Here is a 14,148-nt window from a genome sequence, read left to right as displayed (position 1 = left end):
GTTTTCAAGGCTGTTGCCAACGACAGGAGTAAACTTACGCTATTTGCCACGAGGAATTTCGTGGGCTTGCGCTGACTATAGGTCAGACAAGTTGTAAGGATCTTAAGTTTTACTAACGTTTATTTTATTTTAAATCTTTACTATCACTTCTTATTTTCTACTTCCGGCCAGAATTAAAAACGTTAACTTATTTATGCAAAATTTGTCTGGCGAACGCCAAGTACTTAAGTTGTGGCTTTTTGCCAAGCGAGAGAGAGGAAGGAGTTAGTCGAAGCAGGCCGCTTGCCTTAGAAGTTTTACTCGATTGCTGGTTGCCTTCCAGGCCAAAGGTTTAATCCTCTTGATAATTTTAAACGTATTGTAGTGTTAACAGTTCTCTGTACTACATACGGCTTCCTGTTAATATACGGCCAATCTTCCACGTTTATTATTCCAAAGTTAAATTAGAGTTTAGTTAAATATTTTTATATTCTTACGTTCAGACCACAAGTAGTTGGTCTCTGTATTCCGAAGTACGGAAATTATTGTAAAGAGTGAAAAATAAAGGGTTTCGTATACCCTTCCTGTGTATCTTGTCTACTTCCCACATTTATTGAACATAGCTTTAGTAAGCTCCCTGTTCCGAGTCAGGTCTGTGCATGTTCCCAAAGCAAGTAAGGAGGAACATAGAGCCTGATAGTGGCGCCCGACGAAGAAGAATAACCATGGCCGAGTTTCAAGAAGAACCTGTGCTGCCTGCAGAAGCGGCTCAGAATTCAGAAATGCCAGCTGCCGCCCTGGAAGGATTTGGTTACATCGTCCAGACCATGCGCGCATCGATGAAACCAGAAGCAACATTTAATGGAAACTCACTGATAACCAGTTTTTTGGAAAAATTGGATGACCACTTCATGCTGTATCCCGTGCACGAGTTCCAGAAAGTCACCTTAACTACCAGCGCTTAGAGGGGCCAAGCGCTTAATTGGTTCAAATGTATAGGCAGAAGTCTCTTGGGTCAAGCGGGAAGTCCCACCTATACTTACGAAAATTTCAAGACTGCCTTAGTAAAAGCCTTCCCTGTCGTAAGGTATCGTGCAAAATTAGAAACGGAACTTTTCAGCATATATCAGCAACGAATCGAAAATCTTTCCACCTTTATTTTAAGAAAAATTCACGTCTTCAAACTCTTGTATGGAAACCCTCCGGATCCTGAGATAATTCAAGTGATTTTGCCGAGGTTACTTCCCCAAGTACAAGACTTTATTGAATTAAGGAATCCAACTACACTGGAAAAGTTATTTGAGCTAGCAATCCAGTTTGAAAGTAGAAGAACGGCGGACATTGAAAGAAGACGCCAGTACGAGCAACGAAACCAATTTGGTGCACCAAGACCACAGCAAAGTCTAGCACACGGCTACGGAAGCAAAGCGAATCAGTGGGCAAGGAAACCCGAGTATCCAAAAACAACCGGCGAACGTCGACAGTTCAATAGTAATCCAGGAAAAAAAGTCTGAAGGCCAGTGGAAAAAGAAGAAAAGCATGGAAAGGAAAAAACAAGATTTAAACTAAAACGGATTACTGCTGACGGGAGGGTGCGGAAATCCGAAGGCCAGGAAAACCCCTCTTCCTTCAAGTTAAATACAGTGATGGTGAAAAATTTGACTCTTCCAAAGATTGAAGTGTTGGTGAATAACATCCCAGCCACCGCACTCCTGGATACAGGCGCGCAGTGTACCTGTGTGGCAGAAGATTTTTTTAGGAAGTATTTTCTAAAATACCGCATATATAATTCGGATAATACGACAGTGTTAGCTGCGCAGGGAGAAAGATGCAAGTGCATAGGTAAATTATCGCTATACGTTCGTATCAAGGACGAACAAGTAAAGATTATGTTTTTTATAGTAAAGAATTTGCAAGCACATATCATCTTAGGGATAGATTTTCTTTCAGAGGCAGAAGCAACGCTGGATTTAAACGAAGCGTCCCTTAAGCTGACGATGAAACCAGTTCGAGAAGAAAAATCAGAACCATCAAAGATTGAACCTTGACCACCTGCCTAAGGAAGAGCAACAAAAAATCCGACAAGTGGTAAGTGAATTTGCTTCGTTATTTAGTGATATTCCAGGATTTACTCAAGTTACTAACCATAGTATCGACACCGGAGATTCACTGCCAGTTCGCCACAAACCATACCGATATGATAAGAATAAAGAAAAAATTATAGAGTGGCACATTAGAGATATGTTACGTAAAAAGATCATAACGCCCATCTCAAGTAGTTATGCTAGCCCGGTAGTTTTATGTAAGAAAAACAATGACTATCCAGTAACACATCCAAAAAGGTGGCGTTTAGCGATTGACTATCGTAAATTAAACTCCATGAGTAAATATTCGGTATATCCGTTACCTATTATTGAAGAAATTCTAAGGAACATAACTTCTACCATATACATGATGACTTTAGATTTAACGACTGGTTATTTTCAAATAGGGGTTAGACCGGAAGATGTGCCTAAGACTGCTTTTATAACCAAGTCTGGCACTTAAGCTTTCCTGCGTATGCCGTTTGGCCTTTCAGGGGCACCGGCAACATTTCAGCGATGTATGGACATTGTGTTAAGGCCTGTTCTTGGAAAGTCCACATTTATCTATTTAGACGATATCATTATTACTAGTGATAATCTCGACCAACATGTACAGGATTTAAGACAGGTGTTTTCTTTATTAAATGAGGCCGGTCTAAAAGTTAATGTCGAAAAGTGCATATTTGCAGCCCCTGAATTAAAATATTTAGGTTACAAAATATCTCAGAAAGGAATCGAGACAGACGAATCAAAAATAATCGCTGTACAAAAGTATCCGACTCCAAACACGGCGAAGAAGCTCTCTTCTTTTCTAGGACTTTTTTCATATTATAGGTACTTTATAAAATATTTTGCAGCTATTGCTGAACCATTGTTAAAATTAAAAAGGAAAAAGGCAAGATTCTCGTGGACGGCCGAAGCCAATAGTGCTTTCGAAAAATTAAAACAAGCATTAACGCAAGCCCCTGTGTTGAAATTTCCTGAAAAGGATGAGAATTTAGAAATTTCAGCGGATGCTTCGGATTATGCGGTAAGAGCGGTACTTTCGCAAAATCAACAGCCCGTGGCATTTTTTAGCCGAACTTTAAATCAAACACAAAGAAACAAAAGAAAACCGCGGCCGAGAGAGAGGCACTTGCAGTTCTGTTAGCAGTGCAAAAGTTCCGAGTCTATTTTGGAAAGGCGCCAATAACAGTGTACTCTGATCATGCGGCGGTAACTAGATTGTACTCAGGGAAAAACTTATCCCCAAGGTTAATAAGATGGGCACTCAAGCTACAAGAATATAATCTGGTAATCAAGCATACCCCCAGAAAGGAAAATATCGTAGCAGATGCCCTATCCAGAATTAAAATAGATGAAGAAGGTAATACTGTAAAGGTGGCAATGCTCACAGCATGTACAATAAATTCTCGAGAAACTGTAATAACCGAACTGGGTAAGGATCCTGAGTTTGGAAGCATTTATGAGTATTTGAAGGATCCTGAAAATTTTAGCCACCAAGATATTGTGGCGATAAGAAATAGGGCGGCCCATTACGAACTAATAGATGGTCTATTATTTTATACAAAAACTACGAATTCCAACAACGAATTTCGACCTGTTATCCCAGCTAGTCTTAGATTAAATATCCTGCAGGAGTTGCATGACAGCCCTTTAGCTTCTCATGCTGGTATTCGAAAAACTATACAACGCGTACGCGAGGCAGTCTATTTTCCTGAACTGCAAAAGTTAACAAGGGCGTATGTCCAGTCCTGCCCAACATGTAAAGCAGTTAATTATATTAATTTCCGCCCGGCCGGGTTTCTAAATAGTATTAAATCCCAATTTCCAAATGAAATAATTGGCATCGATTTATTGGGCCCTTTCCCAAAAAGTCAGTAAAATAAAAGTCGCTATCTCCTTGTTATGGTTGATCATTTTAGTAAGTGGACCGAAATTGTTCCCTTAAAACGAGCCTCCGCGAAAGTAGTTACTGATTTTATTTTAAATAAATATATTTTAAAATACGGGGCGCCCCTAAAAGTTATATCGGATAATGGTCCTCAATTTGTAAGTAATATATTTGAAGACATGTGCCAAAAACTGGGCATACGTCATTTAAAAATGGTCCCGTATCGGCCGCAATCAAATATAGCGGAACGGGTCAATAGAAATATAGTGAAAATTATCCGTAGTTATGTTAAAAATTTTCATAAAAGCTGGGATAACTATGTCAATGAATTTGCTTTCGCCCTTAGGACCGCAAAACATGATACAACGGGCAAAACTCCTGCTGAGTTATTTTTAGGCAGAAAGATTATAACGCCGTTAGATAAATTATTTTATGTGCAACAAAGAGCCCCAGAATTTAAAATGGGTGATATAGAAAAATTAATTAAAGAAGCAAAAAAGAATACTGAAGTAGCACAGAGAAAACAAAAACTTTATTATGATTTGAAACGACGGGGAGTAACTTTTAAAGTAGGGGATGAAGTGTTAAAAATTAAGCATTCACTTTCTTCAGCACCAGAAGATAAAACCGCCAAATGTTTTCCACGATTTGAAGGACCATATGTCATAGAAAAAATAACTCACGCTGTAGTGGTGTTAAAAGCCAGGAATGGTGAAACATGCTCCGCAAACATTGATCAAATAAAACCCTACTATGATCGTAATAAAATGCAAATTTTCAAAGATCTTTTGCAGGATCCGGCACGGCAGACCCGGCAGGCACAAGCTCCAGAGGTGGAACAACGACAAGTACAAGGGCAAGGTATTAGGAGGCAGGAGCAATTGAAAAGAAAGTTTCCCCGCTGGAAAATTGAAGGTAACAAGAAAAAGAAGCCGTTCCACCGTCCAGAAAAGAGAGCTCACGAACACCCCCAGAATGAAGAAGGGAGAAGTACGACGAATGCAAAGAAAGCCAGGAGAAATAACGGCAACTCTAACCCGGCTCCCAAGCGGAAGATCTACTCATCGCACAGGACTCTCCGCAGCAAATGTCGCCGAACTGCGGAAGGGCCACCAGCGGCGGAGGAAAAGGTACAAGGAAAATTTGAACGGCCAGCAACGAGGTCCAAGCAGGAACGCGAAAGAAGTGTCCCGGTTCCGCCAAGACCAGCTGTCATCAAACGGCCAAGACCACAGGCAGAGGCGAAAAAGAAGGTATTCAAGGGTGACCGAACTGGAGGAAAAAGAAAGCTTCTAGAGGAAGGACGAGCCCGCACAAGAAGGAGGATAAATTAAACCAGAATCTGTGCTACCTTCCAGGACTGGGCTCAGAAAAGAATGTCCGAATATCACAAAGATAAGTAAAATTTTATGTTACTTTGCAAACTTAAGTTAATCTTTCATTCTTACTGCAAGTGGCAGATTTCAAGAAGTTTTACCTCATGTGAGGTCTAACTTTATCGCCAAAAAGGCGAGAAATGAGTTGTTACCTATTTTGGTATTATGTTTTTCAATTACTCGCGCGTAAAACTAAAGTTGATGTATAATAGGAATGTGTAAATACTTAAATATTGTAAAAGTTATTGTATAAATTTTATTTAAAACATTCTGGCAAGAAAGAAGTTTTAGTCTGAAAGACTTTTTGAAATGTAGTATTTCAATGTAGAAGAATTGGCAAAGAATAGAAGTTAACAATGTACTACTAATGTATGTTTTAAAATGCGTAAAATTAACGACATGTTAATATGTTCTTATATACAATGTGAACTGTTATTTTAAATGTTAAGAAATACTATGATATGGTAAAAGTGAAAGTAATGCAAAAAAAATTTTAAAACTTATTCGTGTGACTGAAAAAAGACCAAATTATGGTGAATATGTGTTAAAGGTTGAATGAATGTAGTTAGGCTCTCTGACGCTACACTTCAGAGTTAGCCACTTTCAGAATAGTACCTCAGGGTTTAGAGTTGAATATATGGTGTGTTACGAGGTCTTGTTATGTTGAATTTTAACACGTTAGTGTTTTGATTGTAGGAGGAAGTTTTTAACACGTATACATAAACACATTCGTGTTTGGTGTTCTTTTACAACACATGTCAGAGAGCACGGGGAGAGATAATTAAAATAAAGTCATGAATGAAATAAGAATGTTAAGAGAAATGTAAATATTTATGTTACTTGCCATTTCATTGTGTAACATTTCATTAAACTAGTTTTCCTTCCAGATCTCTGGAAGGAACCAGATTTGAATAAAAGCTCCTGTTTAGATGCAGTACAGATGCAAAATTGGTTGTCCATGGAGCTGCTATTGTAAAAACAATTTTTTTTTTAAATTTCTAGTTTCTAGTGAGAAATGTTTGTAAAAGATTGGCCTCGCGTTAGATTCTAGAGCTAAAAGTTTTCAACAAGGTCGTTTTAGACCTCAGTTTCAAACTAATTAACTCTGGCGGGAAGTATGTAAGGATCTTAAGTTTTACTAACGTTTATTTTATTTTAAATCATTACTATCACTTCTTATTTTCTACTTCCGGCCAGAATTAAAAGCGTTAACTTATTTATGCAAAATTTGTCTGGCGAACGCCAAGTACTTAAGTTGTGGCTTTTTGCCAAGCGAGAGAGAGGAAGGAGTTAGTCGAAGCAGGCCGCTTGCCTTAGAAGTTTTACTCGGTTGCTGGTTGCCTTCCAGGCCAAAGGTTTAATCCTCTTGATAATTTTAAACGTATTGTAGTGTTAACAGTTCTCTGTACTACATACGGCTTCCTGTTAATATACGGCCAATCTTCCACGTTTATTATTCCAAAGTTAAGTTAGAGTTTAGTTAAATATTTTTATATTCTTACGTTCAGACCACAAATAGTTGGTCTCTGTATTCCAAAGTACGGAAATTATTGTAAAGAGTGAAAAATAAAGGGTTTCGTATACCCTTTCTGTGTATCTTTTCTACTTCCCACATTTATTGAACATAGCTTTAGTAAGCTCCCTGTTCCGAGTCAGGTCTGTGCATGTTCCCAAAGAAAGTAAGACGGAACATTGAACCTGATAAAGTGAGCAACAGCAACTGCGGTACTGAAGAGCCCAGGGTCGAATACCGGCGAAGGCATGGATGATTGTAAATGAATATTGTCTTCGTGGCATGGGGACACTCTAAATGCATCGGGAGCCGAAAGTGCCTTGGTGAGTTTTGATGGAAGGGGAGAGGGGTGAAAGACCCTCTGACCATCCCCGGGGTGCTCTCTCGCAAAATTGGGTGAAAATGGAGGCCAACCTCCTTGAGGTTCTGGAAACTATTTTTTCATGAAATTCACGGACAGAAGAACAACAATGACAAAAGACGTGATTCTTTTTTATTTTACTCTGCACATTTCAAAGAAACTTACTATATGCAATACATCATGATCTTACAATACTTATTTTAGCTTAAAATTAAGCATTAAATTTCGCTGAATCACCACATATTTCATTCATTTTGGATGAGAAGTGACAATTTAGAGAAGCTTATATGAAGAAAAAGATGAAGATGAAATATTATATAAATATTATTAAGAGAAAAATTCATTGCATCTTAATCAAACGAACCCAGTTTTCAATGACAACTTACAAATATATCTTGCAAGAAAATGACATATTTTCTCAGAATCATTCTCCAATTATATGCTTCTCCAGTTTCGACTTCCATCACAGATCAACTTCAAATTCAGCATTTAAAAACAAGGTGAGAGGATTATGGACGTAGTACGGCAAAACCTAATACATTAAGTGCTTCTATCAAATCTTAAAATATGACTAATATAATGATTACTCTTTCACAATATAAAGGAGACGTGTATTAGTCAAGATCGCGACATTGCTTCCTAATCTTCAGTGCGTCGCGTCTATATTACAGAACTTTTAAGGACTGTTAAGATGTTCGTGATAATTGTGCTTTTCTTCTATCCGCCTTTTACGTGCCATAATGAATAGCTAAAGTATCTGCTAGCAAATTAAAAATAACATGTGAACACATAGTCTTTTCTCTAACTAGCATTATATAGTATAAAGAGTAAGTGCAGTTATTATTCATTTTTCTAGCTATTGGTGAAGAAAGATTATTCTCATCATTATTTAACGTTCAGTTATTTCATCAACACAACGTACTATACTATGTTTCTATCTAAAAGTAATCTTTTATAAGGACACAGGTAGTTTAACATTTCCAATATAAAATTTCCATTATTTGTAGCAGCCTCCTTATAAGCAGACCATCATTTATAGCCACCTTATATAACATGCATGACTAGGTGACTAAAGTTTCATAATAATATAAACGCATAATTTATGCTATCGTTTGTTCATATCTTCATGCTGTGAGCGGGCAACGAATCTTTATTATTTCTTACACTTAATTCAAGCGCTTGTCAAGCACAAGTTCAAGCACTTGTCTTTTACTTTCTATCTGGTATGTTGTCTATAGTCTTGTCTTAGGGAATGAAATTCCATGCCACTCTTACTACAGTGCCCTTAAAGAATCCCATTTAATTACTTTATAGTGCTTTTTCAACTTCAAGACAAACATCGCTGAGTCAATTTGGGCGACTTTCACTAACCGTAAATTTAGGGCTGAGCAGCAATCTTTCGTGCAGTTCGTTCAGATTTTCAGAAAATAGGTAATGGCAGTTCTGATGAATCACCATGCCACTGAGTTGAAATGAAAATGAACTTATGAAAAAAATGAGGTTGTCATTTTGCTCGAAAACTGCTTCTGTCTCATGTGCGGAAGTTTAGTCGATGGGCGGAATCTCCCGAGTTCAACTGTTGCACAACGGCTAGTTTGTCGGGTGGAAACTGCAGATATAAATGCAAAATACGTCTTACTGAATGATTATTTAGACCACGTTTTCGAGCAAATCGACTCGAACTGGACTGCACAGCTTGTCTGATACTTTCCACATTTTCAGGGGGTACGTAGCGTTCTTGTAGCCTCCGACGATATTTTGCATATTAGCGTGCTGAAACGCAATTAGTGCTGAAACCCAACATAGAATCGTGTTAAAAGGATAATTTTAAGCGCATAGGATAATGTTCCAAAAAGGAACAGCTTGGTTTTCCGTTTTGAAATTAATAGCTCTTCTGTGATAAAGCGCTTTTGGGCTAAAAGTATTTATTAATATCTAATTTTCTTGACGCAACTTGAAGGAAAATGTGGACTTCACATTTACACAAATTGAAATTTCAATACTAAATAAGATGAATAATTACGAGGAGAATGAATATAAATCTTATTTTTAATAAGTGAGCAGACTCCTTTCAAGAGTGAAGTGAAGTTTTTTAAGAAAATTTAATGAAAGAAATTTTAGTAAATTCGAATACCGAGCTGGTAGAATTACGTAAATAATGAAAAAATCCAGAAAGAACTTACAAAAAATAAATAAAATAAAAAGCAATACAACTTTAAAAAAATTACTAAACGATTTAAATGTGTATAAAATCAAAAAGTGTAATAAACGAATTGAAAACTGGCAATTTTGCTTTTTTTTAGTTTTAGTTTTTGCATCAGACTTTCTTTTGAGTTTCTTGTGCAATTTTACCTCTTTAGGGTCATTCACGCTGGGGTTTATCTGAGGTAACGGAAACACCTGGCATAGCTAACGCAACTCCAAAACCAGTTTTTCCTCACAGTGGACAGCGTACAAACTTGAAAAATCTGAATTTTATGTATAGCGGAGGTAGTCGGCACGTAGAACTGAGTCCGTTAGCACAGATAAACACCAATGTAAATGGCCTTTTTGATATTCAAGTTACTTAAATTTTTTATCATAGAAATTTCATAGAAAATTCTTTAAAAATTTATTCTCTTTCTCCTATTAATTACTTTCATCTCTTGTTTAACATTAAAATTATAATTTTTCTATAATCTAACCTACGTATTTTCTTTCAAGTTTCATCAGTAGGTTGATGAATGCTTGTTTGAAATTTATTAAGATTCTGTCTTTAAATTCTGTTTTTAACTTTTTTGAATTAAAAGGAGAATATTTCCCTTAGATTCCCTTTTCTTTCTGAAAGTCATCCAGATATAATTTAGACACGAATGCCTATTGATAATTCTTTCAATTACGATAAAGAGGAAGAACTTATTTACTTATTTTTAAACGGTTTTTTTTTTTTTTTTTTTTTTTTTTTTTGTTTTTTTTGTTTTTATATGATTTCTATTTTTAGGTTTGAAATCCAAGTTTATGCTTCAAGTAACTTTTTGATTTGTGCTTACTTCATATTATTTTGACATATACGATATTATATACAAATTTGCCATATTTAAAAAAAAATTAATTTATTAATTTCACAGCATTTTGCGTGACATCAATAGCATATAATTAAATATTCTTCAACTTTTTATCATTCTGTCTCTCTCTCTATATATATTTACATACATAAAAATAAGATTTTTCAAGAAATGGCTGGATCATCTGAATAATGTAGGACGAATATTTAAGATATTAAGATTAATATAATACACGAAGGTACAAATATTTGGTCATCTAAAAATTATGCGTTAAATTCACAGCAAGCGAAATAATTCCATGGGTTTTCAATGGTTTTGCTATACTTGCGTGGCATATAGCTCCCTCTTTTGACACACATAATACTAAATTTTTTTATTCTTAAATAAGTAGTCCAAAGGGGCAGTTTGGCCGGAAGGAATATTAATTTAGTTTCGACATTTTGCGTTGATTCACTACAAGCGTTGTTTCACTTTTAAAATTGTTGCCACCAAATATTATCTTCCTGTATTATATTTAAAGAAATTAAATAATGAAGAATCTGAATAAATGTATGTATGATTATCGTATTGTGATAAAACAACGGAAATAGAGCCATCAAATTTTGAGTAACGTAATTCTCCTGCGAATATGGGCATCTGGAAGCCCAAATTTAAAATTTGGAATTTATTTTATTATCTATTTCATATTTTGTAAAACTTTAACGGATTTTTGATTAACAACCTCAAGGATTTCAAGGCGAGCAATGGCAATGTTGTACAGAAAAAAAACATTTTTATCTCCTGCGCGCGAAACTCTGTATTGGAAATTCTAACGATATGCTCATTTAAAAATTATATTGCAATATTGCTCTTGAACTGAGTTTTATGGTTTAAGTGCGAAGAACATGATATTTAATAAATAAAGGTAACACACAAAAATGTTAAATGAACGCCCCTTTGGACGTAATTTAAAATCTGAAACTTTTCAGTTTTTTTAAGCTATTTATTTTAGCGTAATGTTATCTTAAATAATACAAATAATTATATGAAATCTTCAAAATAACTGGCTGTAAAAGTTTTAATATCTTTTTATGCTTATATATTATGCTTACATTAAATACGTTTTATGCTTATATTAAAAACGCTTATCTTCTTTGTACGGTCAGATATTATACTTAAATATTTTGGGCTTTAAATGTATAAAGACTCAGCAACTTAAGTAACTCCAACTTATCAGATTTACAATCTAAATGAGAAAAACAGAACCATATAATCTTTTTTCCGAATTAGACGCTTTGCTGCTTTGTTCTGGTCTGATTAGTTGTTTTATACTGGACTAATTATTACCAATTCCATAAAAAAACTCGCATAAATCATGACAATGTGGTAAATTACTACTAAAGACTAAGCCGAAACTGAAAGAGGAAGATCTAAATTTAGTTTTATAAAATATAGCCCTCATGTTACAACTGCTTGGAATGCTGACTAGATAGCGTGTGTGGTGGATGAGTTTGAGGAACTTCAGATCATGGTATTTTGGCATATCTCATCGGGAACTATAGGGTGAATAGGTTTCGAAAACCAATTTGGTTTGATGGAAAGGAAAATTATGATAACAACGCAGTTTAAAATAATATAATGATCGGAGTATTCTTTCAGCAGGAACTAGAAAAGCGGACTACGTTTTGTAGATGAAATCAAATATATTTATAATTTTTGACAAATGCATATGATAAACAGAATGACATGCTGCTCAAATTGTGACTTCGATAAGCTGGTGCACCTTACGTGTTTATATACAGAATGCAACAAAAGTAGATAAGTTTTTTATCAAATACATTGAACTGTTCGTCCTATTACTTCTGTGGACATGGCGAAATGGAATGTTCCTTTTCATATCCAATAAATATTTGCCGTCATATTGACCGCACCTTTAACATTTTCACGTGCAGACATCATTAGATTATCTACTATGAATGAGATTCGCATTTTTACCCTCTTTCAGATACTATTCTGGATAAATACTTGATACAGGTCGAAATCTCAAGCTCAATCAGCCACAGTTTTCCACCATGTTTGGTCACAAGGCAATAGATACACAACATCAAACTTAATTGTAGACGGAAACTCTGATTACAGGTTTATTTTTACAGGAAAACTCATGAGAAATTAATTATAAATAAATATTTAATGCAGATTGAAATATCAAGTTACTTATACACCGTGGTTCCACCAGGCTTGATCACTCGACAATAAACATATGTAAGGCAGAATTTTACTGATGATGGAACACTTGATTTACAATTACAGTTGTTTTATAGTAAAATTAATGAGAGATGTTCTTGTATTTTCAAGCTGTTACAAATCGAAATCTCAGGCTCAGTCACTCACCATGTTTTATCACTGGACATTGTATATAAACTAGAATTTAATTGAAGATGACATATTCTAAATACATTTTTAATATTTTTCCAGGAAAATTGATGAAATTTTCTTGAATTATAAATAAATATTTGGCATAGATCGAGATCTCAATCTGAACCACTCACCTTATTCCAAAACATTTGATCATAAGACCATATTCATAAATTAAAAGTAGATTGAAGGTACAAGATTCTAATTAACATATTAATTACTGTTACTGTAAATTGAAAACAGAATTGCGTGATTGAATTTTATACTAGAATTCTAAAATTTTAATCGAATTATTACAGTAAGAAAATGTTTTGTTGTTTTTATACTATAAAGGAACAATTAAATATTTTATGCATTTAGTATAACAATCCTTTCATTTGTAGATGAACAAATAAAGTGTCTTTAGACACGAGATATGTAAAAGTTTTATGTACAAACATTGATTTAAATCTAGTTTAGTGTGAGCCGCTGGACGTGTAGCAATATTTAGATGGAAAATAATTTTTACTCTGTAGTACACCATAGTACTTTCTGCCCTGTAGTACTGTATTATGTTACACTGTAGCAAATTGACGGTTTCGATGGCTGCCTAAATATAACATCTTAACTCTGGAAAATCATGAGATAGAATCTGTACTTAGTGTATCTTCCACTAGAAACAAAATTCATAAGAAACAGTGCCGTATGGTCTTGTGGCTAAACAGCAGATACCAAGTCAGTGGCAGTCAGTAGCACAGAGAATTCATGTTCTCGTGAGACACATGATCAATTAAGTATTACTATAAAATATTTTTTTGATTCGTTTTCTTTGGAAAATCGATAAAAGTTTATATCGCTTCTGCAAATCTTCGCTGCCATGACTGCTGTCTATGTTGCAACAAAATGGGAAAAATATGATGATGTTACATCTACTATCTGTAATCTATATTTTAGCCAAAGAGATTTATTGGCTATTCCATCTACTCTGTATTTTTACTCCTATTAAAAAATAGGAATAAAAATGCTATAGATACTCCCAGGTGTCAATGACTACATTATAAACATCATTCAATCAAATAAAATCATAAAACTTATAAAATCACAATTTCTTTATATTTGGTAGCTAAAAATGAATGAAAGTATGATAAATATTAAAAAACATCACATCTACTACATATGTTACAGCTTCATTGGAATGAAAATTCAATACATATTCGATAAAGTAACGTCTGTTTGTCTATATGAAGCTGAATAAGAATAAAAAAAACGCTAAGCATTCGAAACTGTCACGTCCACTTAGTTGGTACTTTATAACGAAATGCTTACATTATGGCCGTTATATATGCTACATATTACAAACAATTATTTGCCCATTAAACAAAGATATTATGCATACATATGCTACATATTAAGTATACTATGCCCATTATATATGCTATTACGAATACTTTATTGTTTTGTTTAGTGTCTATGTTATGGCTAAACAAGGATACAAATGCTATAAATGCTTTTAAATTGTAATGT

This window comes from Stegodyphus dumicola, chromosome 2, assembly GCF_044657685.1.
Source record: "Stegodyphus dumicola isolate Sdum_Otavi_A_Nest chromosome 2, ASM4465768v1".
In the NCBI taxonomy this organism is placed as follows: Eukaryota; Metazoa; Arthropoda; class Arachnida; order Araneae; family Eresidae; genus Stegodyphus; species Stegodyphus dumicola.
This window is presented reverse-complemented; position numbering follows the sequence as displayed.